We start from the raw sequence: 6,490 nt of genomic DNA, 5'->3' as shown, positions 1-6,490 counted from the left end.
TGGGAGGGAGAGAGGAGGGGTGGAAATAAGGGAGGCAGTATCAGATACTGGAAGGGATGGGAGAGAGGAACAGGAGGTCAGGATTTCGGAAAAAAATTACATAGGGGGGGTGGGAAGATGAGGAACACGGATAGACTCTTGAAGCTCTCAGACATCAGGGAAACAAGAGGCTCCCAAGACCCAAAGGGGATGGATTTAGTCGAAATGCACAGAGAAGGGGAAGAAAGAACCTGAAGAGAGCACCTGCAGTAGATAGGTATGCCTCCCCCACGTCCTCCAACCCCCATCGCGACCCCTACCAAGGCTCTCTGTCAAGGAATGGTGCCACCCAGCCATCTCAAAGATTTTAACCACGAAACGTTCCTGAGAAAAGGAAAATCAGGGACAAGAAATGGAGCAGAGACTGAAGGAAGGGCCATCCAGAGACTTCCCTACCTGGGGATACTACCTGTCTTCAGACACCAAACCAGACACTGTTCCTGTGGTCAAGAGGCTTTTGCAGACAGGAACATGGAGTGGCGGTTCTTTGGGAGGTATGGCCAGCAACTGACCGTTGGAGCCAACCATTACACTGAGCTCAGGGAACTCACTGCGGGAGCTTGCAGAAAAGCTGGAGGTGCAGAGGGGAATGCAATCCTATTGAAAAACAACATCTGCTGGCAGGACCACCCAGTGCTCCTAGACACTAGACCACAACCCAGGAGTGTATAAGGAGGGATCTATAGCTCCAGATACATTGTAGCAGAGAATGGCCTTGCTGAAAGCAATGGGAGGGAAGACCCTTGGTCCTGTGGAGGTTTGATGCTCCAGTGTAGTGAGTTTCTCAATCAGTAGGGCAGGAAAGGGAGGGTGGGTGAAGGAGAATCCTCATCCAGGCAGAGTGGAGGCTGAGAGTGCAGATGTAGTTTGAGGGGTTAGTGGAGGGTCCAGGAAGTGGCATATCATGTGAGATGTAATCCAATGGAATGATTAAAAAATACATTTTTAAAACACACACTTATGCCACCCATTTAATTTTACCAGTGAAGACTCAGTAGCCAGCTCAGAGAGTCAGGAAAAGCACCCAGCTCACCTTCCTACCCTGATGACCTCCCAGTAGGAAAGCATTCTTTATCCCTCTCCACACTGTCTTAAATATCCTTCAACTTAAAATCCTTCTTTCTAAGGCCAGACAGTGGTGGTGCATGCCTTTAATCCCAGCACTTGGGAGGCTGAGGCAGGTAGATTTCTGAGTTCAAGGCCAGCCTGGTCTACACAATGAGTTTCAGGACAGTCAGGGCTCTATAGAGAAACCCTGTCTCAAAAAAAAAAAAAAAAAGACCTCCCTTCTGTTTAGTTATATTCATTCCCTTTCAACTGGTTGATTGCTCTACTTTTGGATGTGGTGTTAACTTTATTTTGCTTTGCAATAAATGTGTGTGATAGGCATGAGCCACAGGTCAGAAATGTACACTGAACAGAAAGCTCTTGGAATACAGGTCTGTGCTAGGGCTGAGCTACACCATAAAAAGGGTTTTTTCTTTTTTCTTTTAGAAATTAACACAATCTTGGGGTTTACAATGTGACCAAATATCCTGCAGCATAAATTAAATATAATCCCTCCCTTGTAGAAATCAAGTTATCTGATAAGTGTTCTGGTTGTTCCAGGCATGCCTGAGTGCATCATCATGGGAAAACATGATTCCAAGGACATCAGAAATGGGCTCTTGAAGCTGTTTCACATGGCAAATAGAAACCTAAAAAGCACCAAGCCACCCCTGATCCTTATCATAAGGGATAAATTCCCCTTCCCTCTTGTCATATAATTTATGGCAAGAGATCACCATTCTTGACCTTGGCTCAGTGTCCTAAGTGCTGCTGAATGGAAGTGTTGCTGTCCAAGGGTCAACAAACAAACCACAGAAACACTGAATTCAGTTAAACAGGGAAGGTTTACTGAATGCACACCCCATTACAGAACAACCAGGGCAACAGCTGAAAACTGTATGCTAGACATTTCTTAGGGCAAGCTCCATGAAAAAAACTACAAAGAACTCATGCACAAGGGCTGGAAATGCAGCCCTGATTCAAGCCATTTTAGACTTAATAGTTCATATTGACCTTGAATTTGAAAGGTCTTATGTGAAACATATAGATGTGGAAATTCATAAGATTAACAAACCTCATAACATACAGAACATAGCAGGGTACATGGTCAGCATAACCCTGCTCTGAGTCAAGATTTTGTTTCGTTTTGTTTTACATCCATGACTGGAGTCTTAGTTAGGGTTTTACTGCTATAAACAGACAGAATGACCAAGGAAAGTCATAAAAACAACATTTCATTGGGGCTGGCTTACAGGTTCAGAGGTTCATTCCATTATCATCAAGGTGGGAGCATGGCAGTATCCAGGCAGGCATGGCACAAGCAGGGCTGAGAGTTCTACATCTTCATCCAAAGGCTGCAGGTAGAAGACTGACTTCCAGGCACCTAGATTGAGAGTTTGAGCCCACTCCCACAGTGACACACCTACTCCAACCAGGTCACACCTATTCCAACAATGGCACATCTCCAAATGGTGCCACTCCCTGGTGCAAGAATATACAAACCATTATATTCCACTCCCTGGCCCCCATAGACTTATTCAAACACATGAGTCTATTGGGGCCATACTTAAACATAGCATAATGCAAAATGCATTTAGTCCAACTTTTAAAATCCTCATAGTCTATAGCAGTCTCAACAATATTAAAAGTCTAAAGTTCAAGGCCACTTCTGAGATTCATCCAATCACTTAACTGTAATCCCCAAAGAAAGACAGGAAACCAGCTGGGCAAACTCCAAACTCTGCATCTCCATGGCTGATGTCAAAGTTCAGATCTCCACTCCTTTTTCATCTTTGTTGACTGCAACAAACTGCTTTATCCTGGGCTGGTTCAACTCCCTGTTAGCAGCTTTCCTTAGCATGTATCCCATGGCTCTGACATCTTTAAGATCTTTGTGTCTCCAAGATAATTTCAATAATATAGCTTCTTGTTTCAGTGTCTGGGATTCCACTTGACCTTTTGGGCTCCTCCTAAAGGCTGGCATCACTTCTCTACCTCTGCCCTCTGTAGCACTCTAAGCTCAGGTAAATCCACTCCACTACAGCTGTTATTCTTGGTGATCATCCCATGGTACTGACATCTCCAATACATGACATCTCCTACTAGGCTTCACCAATAGGCTCTCTTCATGGTGCCAAGCCTCAAATCCTTTGCATGACCGCTTCAGTCCTGGGCCCTCAAATACAGCTGAGTCTACACCTTCTCCAATGTCCTTCCATGACCTTTCACAATGCCAAGCCTCAGCTGTTCTTCATGACACCTCATCCCTTCAAAACCAGTACTACCTGGGTGACTCTTACACATTACCAAGTCCAGCTGTAGCACTAGGTACAACCTTGGCTATCTCTGGAGCACAGCTTCCTTGTGGTCCCAGAAAACAAATTCCAGATTACAACTCAGTGATGCTGGTCTCTTCTTAATCATTGCTAGTTTCTTAGACCCAGTTAACCAGCATCAATTGTCCCAGTAGTTCCTTCCATTCTTAACTCTAGAGCCAGAGCCACATGGCCAAAGCTGCTGAGTTCTGCTGCTTACAGGAACTATATAGAACATGACACCCTTGTACTATTACATTATCACTGGCTTTATGTTTTCCAAATCCTTCACTGCCTAAACTTGGCTATCCTGGTTCTTGCTCTGTAGGTTGACCTTGAACGCAGAGATCAACATACCTGTCTCCTGGGATTAAAGGTGTGTACCACCATGCCCGAATCTAAATTTAGCTAGGTAGGATCTTCTTGCCCCAAGGTCCTACTCCCTTAATGTGTTATCTCCTAGAACACAGTATTTTGTTCCATTTCACTTTCTGGTATCCCTTTAATACTCGAACCATGTATTTTATATTTTTCCTTTCTAAGCTTACTATGCTTGTTCAAACTTCTCTTCATAAGACTTAACCAGAGAACAAAGTCTCTGCAGGGCTTTTTTGAAACTTCCCTTGTCAACACAATTAATCTGATGCCCTACACCTTAGTCTCAGGCAGATGTTTCAGTCAAGGGCAAAAAGTAGCCACATTCTTCACCAAAATACCTCAAAACAGTCTTTATGTCACATTCTGAAATTCTTCTCCTTTGAAATCTCTTGGGCAAGGTCAACACAGTTAAAATTACTCCCAGCAACAAAGTCTTCCATATTCCTACTATGATGACCCCTTAAGCCACATTTAAAGCTTTCCACTGTGTTCCAAATCCAAAGTCCCCAAATCCACATTCTTTCAAATTAAAGCAGGGTCAGGCCTATTACAGCAATAACCCATTCCCTGGCACTAACTTCTGTCTAAGGTAGGATTTTACTGCTGTGAACAGACCCCATGACCAAGGCAAGTCTTATAAAAACAACATTTCATTGGGGCTGGCTTACAGGTTCAGAGGTTCAGTCCATTATCATCAAGCATGGCAGCATCCAGACAGACATGGCACAGGCAGAGTTGAGAGTTCTATATTTTCATCCCAAGTGGGCTAGTGGAAAACTGACTTCCAGGCACCTAGGGTGAGAGTTTAAGCCCACAGCCACAGTGACACACCTACTCCAACCAGGTCACACCTATTCCAACAAGAACACACCTCCAAATGGTGCCATTTCCTGGTGCAAGAGTATAAAAAACCATCACAACTGGGAAGCATATTACAGCAACAGCATGAAATAGACTGCTGCCTTGTAACAAATTTCCTACAGATAATGTAAGGGGGCAAGCCTCACCAGAGAGAACTTTGTATCATTAGGTAAGATGTCTGCATGATGTTAGCATGTTTATACAAGGTCCATGACCTCAACAGAAGCTCTTTGGAAGGAGGACAGAGAATGTGATTTTTACTTGAAATAAGGGGCCTCAGCACTGTTGCTCAGACTGATCAGTGCTCATTTCACCTCACTCTATCTGTTCAAGAAACCCAAGGTCTCCTCCCACCTTCCCTTTGAGCCATGTCTAGGCACAAAAAGGCCATGACACAGTGCTGGTGTCTAACTCCTCAGTTATGCTCAATTTTCAAATATTGTTTAAAAAATACAGTGTGGTCACTTCTTATTGATAGTCTTCACATCTTACTGAGGGCACCAAGTTCTTGACTACACCAAACACTCTAAAAAGTCTGGCCCTGGGACATATATCAAGATAAATCTGGCATGGAGGTGCATGAACACTTTCCTGTACTGAATGCAGAAAGGTGGAGGTAGAAGTTGATGTATGGTTAATTGGCCACCAAGTTCACATTGTGATCCTGGATTTCATCTCAGGACAAGGAAGTGGAGAGTCTCTGATGGATTCTGTGTAGCCCCTTGAAATGTTCTCTGAGCTTTGGCCTCAACACTTAATACTTCCTGCTGGGTCAGCAAAACTAAAGAAAGCTAAGATTATCATCAGCATAGTATCACTCTAGCAGCAGTGGATATTACTCAGTTGTTCAGATGATGATATTCACTTTCATTTGTTCTTAATGTGGGCTTAGGGAAAAAGAGAGCATGGTCCTTAGAATGGAAAGACCATTTTCACTTCTCCATCTTCCCAGAAGAAAGACTGGAAGGGAGAGAATGGTAAGTTCTTTATAATAGACAAGACTTGGGAAGTGAGGCCTTGGATGTAGCATGTGTTTTAGTGTTGTTTTCTGAAACAGGGTCTCAAATACCCCATGTGGGCCAGGATAACCTTGAGCTCAGACAATTCTGCTTGCACTTTACAATATTTGGGCTTACAATTGGGACTTCCAAGTACTGTGAAGATAGAACTAGTCATTATGAGAGACCTGGATAATCTAATGCTGAGGCATGTACTACCCAGTATAACAATAGCCATTGTGTTCTATGTCTGCCCCCTATTTCAGATTGTTGCTGTCATATGACAGCCAATCATCAACACAGAAAAACAACTTGACTCAGAGCAAAGTCATGGTGTCCACAACCTGTGATGTTCTGTATGAGGTTTGTTAATCTTACAATGGTTCATAAAACATTCCATGAGACCCCTCAAATTAAGAGTCAATATGCATTTTTATATCTAAAATGGCCTATTCAGAACTGACCACTGAATACTTCCCTAACTTTAAATGAACTGATTGTATTTTTTTTTCATTTCTTTTTGTTGTTGTTTTTTGTTTGTTTTGCTTTTTGTTTTTGCTTTTTGGGATTTGTCTTTATAAGTTAACAAAGATAGATTTTTGGGGCTATGGCTCAGCCCACAAAACCTGAACTATGGTTCTGATCAATCAACTTAGGGTCTGCATTTAATGAATCATTCATGTTTGACTGAGATTGGGTTTTGTTTTGGTTTGTGGGGCCAATCATGAACCCAAATACAAGATGCTAGGCCCTTGCTCTGTCAACTAACCTATGTCTATTGTATTTCCCTGTACCTTCTGCCTGCACATCTGCACCTCTGTTGAATATATTATTTATTTCATACAGAATCTC

The sequence above is a fragment of the Mus caroli genome, unplaced genomic scaffold, assembly GCF_978045245.1.
Source record: "Mus caroli unplaced genomic scaffold, Mus_caroli_1 scaffold_4, whole genome shotgun sequence".
Classification (NCBI taxonomy): Eukaryota; Metazoa; Chordata; class Mammalia; order Rodentia; family Muridae; genus Mus; species Mus caroli.
The sequence above is the reverse complement of the archived record's forward strand: the minus strand, read 5'-3'. Positions refer to the sequence as shown.